General features: G+C 37.9%; 1 protein-coding gene and 1 pseudogene across 1 annotated transcript in view; one reads left to right on the top strand and one right to left on the bottom strand.

Moving 5' to 3' along the window:
* The window catches only part of LOC116862534 (Golgi phosphoprotein 3), a 59,611-nt gene that overhangs the window by 21,438 nt on the left and 23,797 nt on the right, over positions 1 to 14,376 (top strand). The window lies entirely within an intron of this gene.
* Positions 8,592 to 9,224, bottom strand: LOC116862535 (annotated as a pseudogene).

Below are 14,376 nucleotides of genomic sequence, written 5' to 3' on the forward strand. Positions count from 1 at the left end.
TTTCCCTATTTTTGAATTGGGAATAATAATAGTACCTCAGAAGGTTATTATGGAGGTGTAAATGAGTTACTGCACGTTTAGTATTTAGAATAATATTTGGCATGTGAGTGCTCAGTAAACGATTGTGTGCTTACTGGAGGAGAGGGTAAAAATGGAGGGGGCTGATGTGAGGAAAGGAGGGAGGCTTGGGATTGGAGTCCCCACATATTAAGGAAGAATTGGATGTAGATTGAATTTATTACTTGGATTGGGTTCTAACAGAGGTTTTTGGGGTTTGAGGCTGGTATGCAAGTTCCTACGGAGTGGGATTCTTATCCTGGAGTCAGTGGTAGAATTCAGGATAAGACACTTGAATGGGGAAAAAAGAATTTCTTTAAAAATAAAAAAATTGAAACAAGAGTTGACATATATTACTTACAGGTGTATAATGTAGTGAGTCAGCATTTACATACAAAATGCTCACCACAGTAAGTGTATTTGTCATTTGTCATCATACAAGGTTATTGCAGTGTTATTATGTACCCTATGCTATCTTTTTCATCCTTGTGAGTTACTTATTTTATAATGGGAAGTTTGTACTTCTTAATTGCTATTCATCTATCCCACACCCTCCTCCCCTCTGACAACAAGTTTGTTCCTTATGAGTCATTTTCTGTTTTCTGTTCTTGTTGGTTTGTTTTATAGATTCCACTTATATATGAAATACAGTATTTGTCTTTGACTTATTTCACTTAGCATACCTTCTAGGCCCATTCATTTTGTGAAGGGCAAGATTTTATTCTTTTCTATGACTGAATAATATTGTGTATATATGCCATCCCTTTATCATCTTTCTGCCGTTGGACACTTAGATTGCTGCCATATCCTGGCTGTTGTAAATGATGCTGCAGTAAACATAGGGATGCGTATATCTTTTCAAATTAGTGTTTTCCTTATTTTTAGGTAAATATCCAGAAGTGGAATTACTGAATTGTATGATAATTCTATTTTTAGTTTTTTGAGGAACCTCCATACTGTTTTCAAGAGTGGCTGTAACCAGTTTACTTTTCCACCAACAGTGTATGAGGGTTCATTTCTCTCCATATCCTTGTCAAGTATTTGTTATATCTTGTCTTTTTGACACTAGCCAGTCTGACTGATGTGATGTGATTTCTCATGGTTTTGATTTGGATGATCCTGGTGATTACTGATATTGAACACCTTTTCATGTATCTGTTTGCCATCTGTATGTCTTCTTTTAAAAAATGTTCAGGCCCTTTGCCTATTTTTAAGCAGATTATGGTTATTATTTTGATGTTGTCTGAGTTCTTTCTATATTTTGGATATTAACCACTTATCAGATACATGATTTCTGAATATCTTCCATTCAGCAGATTGCCTTTCCTTGTGATGATGGTTTCCTTCACTGTGCAAAAGCTTTTTAGTTTGGTGTAGTCCCTATTTTGTCTGCTTTTTTCCCCCTTGCCTCTGTAGACATATCCAGAAAAATGTTAAGGCTGCCGCCTATGAGTTTACTATGTTTTCTTTAGGAGTTTTATGGTTTCAGGATTTATATTTAGATCTTTAATCTGTTTTGAGTTTATTTTTGTGTATGGTGTAAGTGGTCCAGTTTCATTCTTGTGCATGTAATGTCTAGTTTTCCCACACCCATTTATTGAAGAGACTGTGTTTTTCCTATGGTACATTCTTTCTTTCCTTTTTTTTTTTTTTAAAGCCTTTATTTATTTATTTGGCAGAGATGCAGTGAGATTGACCTTAAAGTTATGGGTTTATTTCTGGGCTCTCTCTCAGTCCTCTTCCATTGATTTATGTGCCAGTATCATACTGTTGTGATTATTATAGCTTTGTAGTATAGTTTGAAATCTGGGATTGCGATACCTTCATGAACTTCCTTCTTTTTTCTCAAGATTGCTTTGGTTCTAGTCTTTTTGTAGTTTCATACGACTTTTAGGATTTTTTGTTTGTTTGTTTAGTTCCGTGAAAAATACTGTTGGTATTTTCATAAGGATTGCATTAAATCTGTAGCTCTTTGTATAGTGTGGATATTTTAATAATACTAATTTTCCAATCCTTTAGCATGATATATCTTTCCATTTATTTGTGTCTTCAGTTTCTTTCATCAGTGTCTTAACAGTTTTCAGCATACAGGTCTTTCCATTCTTGGTGAGATAGATGTATGTATGTATGTATGTATGTATTTATTTAAAAGATTTTATTTTATTTATTTATTTGTCAGAGAGAGAGAGACAGAGACAGAGAAAGAGAGAGAGAGAGAGATAACATGCATGCACAAGCAGGCAGAGTGGCAGGCAGAGGCAGAGAGAGAAGCAGGCTCCATGCCCAGCAAGGAGCCTGATGTGGGACTTGATCCTAGGAGCCTGGGATCACTACCAGAGCCGAAGGCAGTGGTTTAACTGGCTGAGCCACCCAGGCGTCCCTTTGGTGAGATTTATTGCTAGGTATTTTTATTCTTTTTGATGGAATTGTTAGTGAGATTGTTTTCTTACTTTGTCTTTCTGATAGCTTGTTACTATTGGATAGAAACAGCAGATTTTTGTGTATTGGTTTTGTATCCTGCAGCTTTACCAAGTTCATTTCATGTTCTAACAGTTTTTTGGGAGGGTTTTTAGGATTTTAGATGAGATTTTTATAGTATCATGTCATCTGCAAATAGTGACAGTTTTACTTTTTTCTTACCAGTTTGAATGCCTTTTATATATATATTTTTTCTTGTCTGATTGCTGTGGCTGGGGCTTCCAGCACTGTTTTGAGTAAAAATGGCAAGAGCAGACATCCTTGTCTTGTTCCTAATCTTAGAGGAAAGGTTTTTGGCTTTTCATCCTTGAGTATGATATTAGCCGTGTGTGGGTTTGTCGTTTGTGACTTTTATTATGTTGAGGTATGTTTTTCCTAAACCTACTTTGTTGAGGGTTTTTATCGTGAGTGGATTTTATACTTTGTTAAATGCTTTTTCTGCATCTGTTCAGATGATACTGTGGTTTTTATACTTGATAATGTGGTGTTGTATCATGAATATTGAACCATGATCCATTTATGAATATTGAACCATGTTCGCATCCCAGGAATAAAGCCCAGTTGATTGTGGTGATTATTTTAGAATATATTGTTGGGTTCAGTTTGCTGATATTTTGTTGTGGGTTTTTACGTCTGTATTCATTAGAGATAGTGGCCTGTAGTGTTTTTTGTTTTGTTTTTGGTAGTGTCTTTATCTGGTTTTGGTGTCAGGGTAATGATGGCCTCAGAGAATGAATTTGGAAACTCGCATTCCTCTTCTAGTTTTGAAATAATTGGAGAAGAATAGGTATTAATTCTTCTTTATTTTATTTTTATTTTTATTTTTTTTAAGTAATCTCTGTGCCCAACATGGGGCTTGAACTCATGACACAGAGTTAAAGAGTTGCATGCTCCACTGACAGAATCAGCCAGGCACCCACCCCTCTTTTACTGTTTCGTAGAATTCACTGATGAAGCCACATGGTCCTGGACTTTATTTGTGGGGAGTTTTTTGATGAGTGATTGAATTTCATTACTAGTAATCAGTCCGTTCAATTTTCTCTTTCTTCTGTATTCCTAGGAATTTATCTATTTCTTGTAGATTGCCAAATTTGTTGGCATGTGATTCTTTGTAGTAGTCTTTTATAATCCTTTGTATTTCTGTGGTGTTCTGTAACTTCTCTTTCATTTTTTATTTGATTCAAGTCCTTTTTTTCTTGATTAGTCTGTCTAAAGGTTTATCAGTTTTATTTTTTTCAGAGAACCAGCTCTTAGTTTCATTGATCTTTTTTATATTTGGTCTTTATTTTGTTTCTGCTCTGATGTTTTAGAATTTCTTTCCTTTCTTCAAACTTTGGGCCTTGTTCTTTTTCTAGTCCTTCCAGGTATAAGGTTAGGTTGTTTGAGATTTTTCTTGTTTCTTTAGGTAGGCCTGTATTACTGTAAACATTCCTCTTAGAACTGCAGGGAAAAGGTTTCTTTATTTTGTAAGGACCTATAACTGAAAATTAACCTCTGCTTCAGTTATGAATGTAGGCAGGCAACAATCTAAAGTGTTAGCAGTGTCTGAGTTTGATATCAATAGAAACTAGAGAATTTTCATATCATAAGACAGCTGTTGTAGACACCTCACATCATTGTGTGCTCATCACTACATTGGAATTATAGTAGTTATTTGACTTGCCACCAGAATTTGTTTAATGTGCTAATAAAGCACATATCACAAATTTGTTTACTTTTAATATTTTCATAACTGTCAGTGATTTGGTTTCCTTTGTAATCCTGTTTTTTTAAAATGCACTTAACAGAGAGGGTAAATACTTAATTTTCTTTTTAAGGCCAGGTTTCAGATAAAGGAGGTTAGTATTACTTCCTGTGAGGTGTGGGTATTTTTTTTTCTTTTCTTTTTAAAAATTATGTCTTGTGTTTTTCTTTTTAAATATGTTCTTGTGTTTCTGTCACTTACCTTGATCTTTTTGATGTTCAGATTGTCCCACCTTTGGCCTGTGGGAATTTCTTTCTTTTGGCTTCAGTGTTCTTTTGATAGGACCTATTGACCTTTGATAACTTGCTTTCTGTCAACACCAACTGCTGTCCCAGGCTTCTCTTATAGATGCCTTATTTCAGACCTAGAATCCATCATTCCTTTAGCGAATGCTAGTTTTTATTTGTGGGGAGTAGACTGGTTACTGGGTATACTCAGTGTTAATGGGTTGTGATTGGTTGGTTCTAGGACTTTTTAGTGCACAGAGAATAGGTTTTCTTTCCTTTTTTTTTTTTTAAGATTTTTATTTATTAGAGAGCAAGCACCAGCAGGGGAGGGGCAGAGGGAGAAGCAGACCCCCCCTGAGAAGAAGACCTGTTGTGGGGCTCAATCCCCGACTTGGGGCTCAATCCGTGCACTCCAGGATCATGACCTGAACTGAAGGCAGATATTTAACTGACTGAGCCACTCAGGTGCCCCTAGAATATATTTTCATTGGGGGACAGAACTAGCAAACACTTTTTAGGAGGGAAAAAAATCAGTTATATAGTTTCTGGTTCAAATTTAACATTGTGGATTTTTATTTTACTCACTGGATTTTATACTTTATCTCCTTTTCTCATTGAAAATCTTGATTTCTAAAGTATTAACATATTTGTATTGGCTTACTGTATGTATTAAAATAGTTTCAGCGGTACCTGGGTGGCTCATTCAGTTAAGTAGTCTGCCTTGGGCTTAGGTTATGATCTTGGGGTCCTGGGATTGAGTCCCATATTGGGCTCTGAGCTGAGTGGGGAATCTGCTTCTCTCTCATCCTCTGCCTCTTCTCTTCCCCTCTGTTCTTTCTCTCTCTCTCAAATAAATAAAATGTTAAATAAAATGTTTTCAAAAATAATAATAATTACTACTAATTGATTGTTGAGTTCAGCCTTAAGTTTCTGTGTAGTACTTTTTAAAAAAAATTAATTAATTAATTTTAGAGAGAGGGACAGCATGAGTTGGGTGGGGCAGAGGGAGAAGGAGGGAGAGAATCCTGAGCAGGCTCCATGCTCAGTGCTGAGCCAGACCTTGCTCTGATGACCCTGAGAGCATGACCTGTGCCAAAATCAAGAGTCAGATGCTTGACCCCCTGAGCCACCTATGTGCCCTACTGTGTAGTACTTTTACTGAAGATGTACATTTAAAATGCTGCCTTCTTTCTATTTCATTCCTTCCTTCCCCTATTGGTAATTTTTTTTTTTAAGATTTTTTATTTCTTTATTTAACAGAGAGAGAGATCGCAAGTAGGCAGAGAGGCAGGCAGAGAGACAGGAGGAAGCAGGCTCCCTGCTGAGCAGAGAGCCCATGTGGGGCTCGATCCCAGGACCCTAAGATCATGACCTGAGCCGAAGGCAGAGGCTCAACCCAGTGAGCCACCCAGGTGCCCCATCTATTGGTAATTTTTAAAAAAATAGTTTGGGGTTTATCTTTCCAGTGTTTCTTAGTAAAATTATATATATTCATTCTTGCCCCTCTCCTCCATATACAAAGGATAACCTATTATATATGTTGTTTAGTGTCTTCCTTTTTACATGTTCTAGCCTGAAGATTGTTTTTATCATTATGTAGAGGTCTTTTATGGCTCTGTATTATTTTATTATGTGTATATCTTTCTGTATTCATCAAGTCCTTTATTGATGGATTTATGGGATGTTTCCAAGTTTTCCCAACTTCAAATAATGTCACATTTAATGACCATATGCGTATATTGTTTTGTATTTATGAATTTTTTTTCACAGTAGATTCCTAGAAGTAGGATTGTCTGGTTGAAGGGTACATAATGATTTTTCTAGATTTCCAAATTCCCCTTGGTAGTAGTGGTGTCCGCTCTGCGTTCCCATCATAGTGTGTAAGAGTGCCTATTGTTCTCATCTTTGTTAACACAGCATGTCGTCATATTACTGGATTTTTGCTAGCCTTGATAGGTAAGCATTGTTTTCTGTAGCTTTAAAAATTGTAAAATATACACAGCATGGAAGTTACTATTTTAACCATTGTTCGCTGGCACAAGGACATTCTCATTGTTATGTAGCCATCACCACCATCCACCTCAAAAAGCACTACATCATCCCAGACTAAAACTCTACCCTTTAAATAACTCCCCATTACCTGCCCACCTCCCCTGGGCAACCACCATTCTGCTTTCTGTTAATGAATTTGACTATTCTAGGTACCTCATGTAAGTGGAATCATTATGCTTGCCTTCTTGTGACTGGCTTATTTCACTTGATAAAATGTCACCCAGGTTTTTCCATGTTATAGCATGTGTCAGAATTTCTTTTTAAAGCTAAAATGGTACATTGTATGTATATACCATATTTTGCTTATCTAGTCATCTGGTGATGGACACTGGTTTCTTTTTGAACTGGGTTTTTTTTGTTGACGGATTCTTAATGTAATTTAAGCATGTATTTTCTTACGAATGACAGAAAGTATCTTTCCATATGTTTAAGTCCTTTTGTGAATTTTTCTGTTTATGTCTTTGCTGCTGCTGCTTCTTTTTTTTTTTTTTTTAAAGATTTTATTTATTTATTTGATAAAGAGAGAGCATGAGTAGAGGGGCAGAGGCAGGGGCAGAGGGAGAGTGAGAAGCAGATTCCCTGCTGAGTAGGGAGCTTGACGGAGGGCTTGATCCCAGGATCCCAAGACCATGACCTGAGCTGAGGGCAGATGCCCAACCAATTGAGCCATTCAGGGGCCCCTTGCCTTTTTTTTTTTTTTTTTTTTCCTTTTGGAAAGGGAGTGTGGTGGTGGGAAGGGGCAAAGGGAGAGAGCAGATTCCATAAAAATAAAGGTTCCATATCCAGCACAGTACCCAATGGAGGACTTGATCTCATGACCCTTAGATCATCACCTGAGCTGAAAGCAAGCGTTAGGTGCTTAACTGACTGAGCCACCCAGATGCCCCTGTATCTTTTGCTTTTATAAAAATTGAGTATTCATCTTTTTTTCCTTTAATTTTTAATAATTGTATATTAGAGATATTAGCCTTATGTCTGTGATTTTTTTTTTTTGTTTTTAAGATTTTATTTGTTTGACAGAGAGAGACAGTGAGAGAGGGAACACAAACAGTGGAGTGGAGGGAGTGGGAGAGGGAGAAGCAGACTTCCCGCTGAGCAGGGAGCCTGATGGGGGGCTTGATCCCAGAATCCTGGAATGATGACCTGAGCTGAAGGCAGACGCTTAAACGACTGAGCCACCCAGGCACCCCTGTGATACATTTGCCTTTGTTTTTTGACTTACGGTGTTTACCATGCAGTCTTTAAAAAATTTGTATAATTTATCAGTCTCTTTTTTCTTTTAGATTCAGGTAATAGCTGCAGTTTTTTCCCCACACCAGGGTATGAAAGTATTCACTCCTTTTTTCTTTTAGTATTTACATTGTTTCATTTCACATTTCAGTCCCTGATCCATTTGGACTTTCATTTAGAAATATAGTATGAAGTATGGATACAGTTTTCTTTTTCTGAGTGGCTATATCCATCTTCCCATTTTATACTGATTTGAGGTTACAGTTTTATCATGTATTAGATTTCAATATATTGGTTTTTTTTTTTTTTAAAGATTTTATTTATTTATTTATTTGACAGACAGAGAGCACAAGTAGGCAGAGAGGCAGGCAGAGAGAGAGAGGAGGAAACAGGCTCCCTGCTGAGCAGAGAGCCCGATGTGGGGCTCCATCCTGGGACCCTGGCATCATGACCTGATCCGAAGGTCAGGTTAAAGCCCACTAAGCCACCCAGGTGCCCCTCAATATATTCTTGAGTCTCTTACTGAATTTTATTCTTTTGGTCGTTTGTTCATGTATTGGTATCCTAACATTTAATTTCAAGAGGCTTTAAATCTGTTTTACTGTCTAGTAGGGCACTTTGATTTTCTGTTCCTTACATATTGTTCCCTCCTCCTCCCCAGTTTTCCCGGTTATTTTTTTGAATTTATCTTTTTTTTTTTCTTTTTTTCTTTTTTAGTAGGTTCTTTCATTTATTTCTCTTATGAGCTTAGTTGTAGCTGGATTTAAAGGGATATGGGACTAGTAAAGTCAACAGGTCCAGGTTGGGGACCAAAGATGATACCAGAAACAGGTTTCTGATTACTCTTCCTTTTAGTAGTACTAGTTTTGTGAAGGTACTCAAGGAGCTGCTTTAGGCAGTGGTAGTCTCTTTAGCCGCCTTTATCGTAGCCAGCATCCACTGCTTTTGTTTTGCCAGGCACTTCGTGGCAGAATAATGTGCCCCCCATGATAGTGGTGATGGTCCTGGTAGGCCTTGGCCATCTGGGTGAACTGAGCCAGCTCCTTGGCACAGTTCTGCCTGTAGCTCTCACATTCCCTCTGCTGACAGGTCTTCAGCCTTTACTGGATAATGTTGACAATTTCTTGATCAACTTTACAGTCTCTTCTCTATTGCATTTCTGCTTCAGACATGCACAAGATAACCTTTTCCTGGCACTCGGTGATGTCTGGCACGTGGCGGAACTCCTGGTGGTAGTAGTAGTACCTGTTCTTCTCATGCCACTGCTATATAAACTCTCTGCTAGGTTCGCCGGCCTGTCCATGAGGAGGTGGAAGGCCTTCGTCAGATAGGTTATGGGGTTGGGCAGTGAGGTCTGTGGTGCGGGCGCAGGCATACGGCGCAGGGTCTCAGGATCTCCGGGTGGAGTATGTGTCCTTGTCCCAGCTGTCTGGCATGGTGGCAGCACACGGGGGAGGGGGGCAGATTCACTCTCTGACACACAACCCTCGCCTCTGCCTGGGTCCCATGGCCTCTATTTATTTTTATGAACTTTATTTTTAACTTTTATAGCTCTAGATAAAAACAAAACTTGCTATTTTTATTAGGATGATACTAATTTTATAAGTTAGGAAGAACTGATAACATAATGTTGTTTCTGTATCCAAGAGTGAGACATTTTCCATCTTCCAGGTCTGTTTTTAAGTCTTGCAGGGAAGTTTTAAGCTTGCTTTCTTTCTTTTTTTTTTTAAGATTTTATTTATTTATTTATTTATTTGACACACACACACACACACACACACACACACACACACACATCACAAGTAGGCAGAGAGGCAGGCAGAGAGAGAAAGGGGAAAACAGGCTCCCTGCTGAGCGGAGAGCTCGGTGTGGGAATCCCAGGACCCTGGGATCAGGACCTGAGCTGAAGGACCTGAGCTTTAACCCACTGAGCTACCCAGGCACCCCTTAAGCTTTCTTTGTATAGGTTTGCCTAGGTATTTTCTTTTTTTTGGTTAAGATAGTAAATGAGGTCTTTGAAATGATAACTTTTTATATTACTTCTTTTTTATTGTTTGTTTATGGTTGTTATTGATGTTTGACAATTTTATAGTCCTAGTTCTTTTCTAAATTCTCTTATTGTACTTTTTCCATTTATATGCTTCAGTTTTTTGGGGTATCCATTTATGTATATATGTATGTATGTATGTATGTATCTAGTTATATCACCTGCAAGTGTAGGTAGTTTTCCAGTTTCTCTGTCTCTTTTTGCTTATTCTTGCCTAATCTTTGAAGTCTGTCTTTATCTGAAGTCACCATCCTTCTCTTGATCAGTTTAGTTATTTTTGCTAAGAACTTTTTCACACTTCTTTCAAAATAATTAAAAGTTCTTAACAAGATTTCAGAAGTAATTTCAGATATAAGGTATGTTAGTTGTCTTCTTTGAGATAGAATTCTTATGCCATAAAGTTCACTCACTTTAAGTGTAGAATTCAGGGTTTTGTGTACGTTCACAGAGTTGTGCAGCAGTCATTACAGTCAATTTTAGAAGTTTCATTACCCCAAAGGGAAACTCAGACCCTTAGGCCGTTACCTCCCTTTTTTCCTGTCTGTCCATTATTAGGGGGCCTTATGTTAGTTATCTTACACTCCGTAGCAAAATTTAACAGTTTGAACAAAACCACCAGTGTATTTTCTGTCATAGTTGTCTGTAGATCAGGAATCTGGGCATTGCTTAACTGCGAGGCTCTGGATCAAGGTCTTCCATGAGATTGCAGTTCAGTTGTTGGCCAGAGAGAGCTTCGGTTTCATCTGAAGGCTCAACTGGAGGAGGATTCTGTTTCTTGCAGGTTGCGGGACTGAGCACCTCAGTCTTTGCCTGGCGTGTCTGTGTAGGACAGCTCAAAGCATGGCAGCTGGCAGAGCAAGGGATGAGGCCCAAGGTGGAAGCCTGCAGTGTATTTGTGACTGACCTCTGAAGTGACAGACCTTGATATTTCTCATACTCTGTTAGAAGCAAGTCCAGTGTACGTTCACAAGGAGGAATTATATAAGGGTATGGATGCCAAGAGGCAGGGGATGTTGGGGCCTGTCCTAGGGGCTGCTTCTGTACAAGGATAGGATAACTAATTTTTCTGCAGTCTATTTTGTTTTTTGGCTTTTTTTTTTTTTTAAGATTTTAATTATTTGAGAGAAAGGGCAAGAGTGATGGAGCACGAGTGAGCATAAGCAGAATGGGGTTGAGCACAAGCCAGGGGAGGGGAACAGGCAGACTGCACTTGAGTGCAGAGCTGCACACAGGGCTGGATTCCATGACCTTGAGATAATACTTGAGCCTAAATGAAGAGTTGGACACCACCTGAGCTACCCAGGCACCCCTGTTTTTTGGCTTTTTAACCCATATTCTTTCTGATGATAGGCTACTTTCTATAGGGCTCATTAGTTACCTCAACAAGCAGGATGTATGGTTTTTAGGCAATAGTGGTGATCTTTAGATTTCTGTGTACTCTGGGTCCTATCAGCCTGAGAGTTTAATTTGAAGTCTTAAAATCTAAATGTAGTATAACTTGCCATGCCTCTGTAACTTACTGGTGTGGCAGTATATTCCCAATTTTCTTACCAGTTTGACATTTAAGAAGATCACATTGTCAATTGAAAACTTGAAATTCCTGTCCTCTTCTAGGCTTATGTATAGCAGTGCCAGACACCAGTTTTCAGGTACCTCATTATAAATGCTTATCTATCCTGAGATGTGTTAACTTTATTCTTCAGACAGTTCTTTATATCCTATTGAAGAGCTTTTAAGGGGTGCCTGGGTGGCTCAGTTGGTTAAGTGTCTCCTTCAGAATCAGGGTGCTGGGGTCAAGCCCTGTATCAGGCTCCCTGCTCATCAGGGAGTCTACTTCTCCCTCTCCCTCTGCCCCTCCACCCTGTTCATGCTCTCTCTCAGAAATATGTAAAATCTTTTTAAAAATATTAAGGGGCTTTTTAGAACACCCTTGATGATTGACTTGCAAATGCTTTTTTGGAATTTAACATGATGGAGTATCTGGTTTTGCCCTAAGTCACGTACCCCCTTAGGGAATTCTTAATTGCTTAGACTCACACTTTGCAGAATGGTTGAAGTCTGTCTTTTTCATGATGTAGATGAGAAAATGGAGACACAGGATATTAAATGACTTTCTTAAAATCCTGTAAAACATTTTCCTTATGGCCAGGGCTGGTACTAGGATTTCTCACATCTGGTGCAGCCTGGTTCTACATCTCAGTGACACTCTTTGTGTAACGGTTTTTATTACGCAATTCTGTTTCTTGTTACGGGCTTATTCTGATTTTTATTTCTTATTCAGTTGGTTTTGGTAATTTGTGTTTTTTCAGGAATTTGAACATTTCATCTGAGTTGTCTGATTTATTGGCATACAGACATACATATAGTGTTCCCTTGTAGTCCTTTAAATTTCTGTAGGTTTAGAAGTGATGTGTTCCTCCTTTTATTTTTGACTTTGGTAATTTGCATATCTCTGTCCTTTCTCTGCCTTTCTGCCTTTCTTCCTGTCCTCCTTTCCCCTGTTTTAACCTTGATTCTTTCTTTCTTTATTTTTTGTGAAATAACTTTTGACTTCATGGATCCCCTACCTCCCATTTTTGTATTTTGCATTCCATTGATTTCTGTACTGATCTTTATTTCCTTCTCTTTGGTTGATTTGGATTTAATTTGTTGTTTTTCCTAGTTTCTTAAGGTGGGAGAATAGGTTGTTGATTTGAGACCTTTCTTCTTTTGTAATACAGGTATGTAATAGAGATGCAGATTTCTTTCTAAACACTACTTTAGCTGCATCCCATAGATTTTGATAATTTGTGTTTTTATTTTCATTGAGTTCAAAATATTTCCTAATTTTTTGTGTGTGTGTGATTTCTTTGACCAGTGGATTATTTAGAAGTCATAGATTAATTCCAAATGGAGATTTCCCAGATTTCATTCTGTTAATTTCTAATTTAATTCCCTTGGAGTAAAACATACTTCATCGATTTCAGTCCTTTTAAAGTCATTGTTTTATGGGCTACCATGTGGTCCATCTTGGAAAATATTCCAAGTGTGCTTGAAAATCGTGTATATTTTACTGTTGGTTGTTGGTGAGTTTTATAAATGCCGTTTAAGTTGACAGGTTGGTGGTGTTGTTCAGTTTTGTATCTTTGTTTTTTGTCTAGTTTATCAGTTATTGTCATTGTAGTTAGTTACTCTTACTGTATTGTGTTACAGTAATTACAGTAATTACTGTTGCTGTATTTCTCTTGTCAGTTTTTGCTTCATGTATTTTGGGATTCTGTTGTTAGGTGTGTTTATGTTTGTTTATAATTGTTGTATTTTCCTAAAGGTTAATTTCTTTATCATGAAAATGCCCCCTTTGTTCCTCTTAATTTCCTTTACTCTGAAGTACACTTTGTCTTTTAACAAAGTATACTTTGTCTTTTAACAAGAAAACTGTTCCAGTTTTCTTTTGATTCTTGTTTGCATGTTGTTTTCATTCTTATAAACCATTTTATGTTTTGGAATTTAAACTGTCTTTTATAGACAGCATATGGTCAGGTTTTTTATCCAGCCTTACAGTCTTTTATCTTTTTTAAATTTATTTTTATTTTTACTTATTTATTTTTAGATACTATTTATTTATTTGAGAGAGAGTGAGCAAGAGAGGTCACAGAAGGAGAAGGAGAAGCAGATCCACTGCCAAGCAGAGAGCCCGACGTGGGTCTTGATTCCAGGACCTTGAGATTCATTAATTGTATATATCGCCCAGTGCTTATCATAACATGTGCCCTCCTTAATACCCATCACCCGGTTACCTAATTCCCTCCCTGCTCCCTTCTGTAACCCTCTGTCTCCCGGAATCTAGAGTCTCTCATGGTTTGTCTTCCTCTCTGATTTCTTCCCATTCTGTTTTCCTTCCTTTCCCCCGTGGTTCTCTACTCTATTCCTTATTTCCACATATGAGTGAAACCATATGACAATTGTGTTCTGCTTGATTTATTTCACTCAGCATAATCCCCTCCAGTTCCATCCACGTCAGTGCAGATGGTGGGTATTCATCCTTTCTGATGGCTGAGTAATATCCTCCTTTATCCATGCATCTGTTGAAGGGCATCTCCGCTCCTTCCACAGTTTGGCTGTTGTGGACCTTATTGCTATGAGCATTGGGGTGCATGTGGCCCTTTTTTTCACTGCATCGGTATCTTTGGGGTAAATACCCAGTAGTGCAGTTGCTGGGTCTTAGGGTAACTCTGTTTTTAATGACTTGAGGAATCTCCATACGGTTTTCAAAAGTGGCTGCACCGACTTGGATTCCTACCAGCAGTGTAAGAGGGTTCCCCTTTCTCCACATCCTCTCCAACACTTGTTGTTTCCTGTCTTGTTGATTTTGGCCATTCTTACTCATGTAAGGTGGTATCTCATTGTGGTTTTGATTTGTATTTCCCCATTGGCAAATACGGTTTTTTAAAATTTACCTTTGTATCTACCTTTCTTCTATATGGATTTGAAATACCATATGACTTTCAGCAGCAGGACTTCCTTTAGTTAATTTCTAATCAGTTTGATCTGCTAGCAGCAGA

Source organism: Lontra canadensis, unplaced genomic scaffold, assembly GCF_010015895.1.
Source record: "Lontra canadensis isolate GAN:19392208 unplaced genomic scaffold, GSC_riverotter_1.0 scaffold254, whole genome shotgun sequence".
Classification (NCBI taxonomy): Eukaryota; Metazoa; Chordata; class Mammalia; order Carnivora; family Mustelidae; genus Lontra; species Lontra canadensis.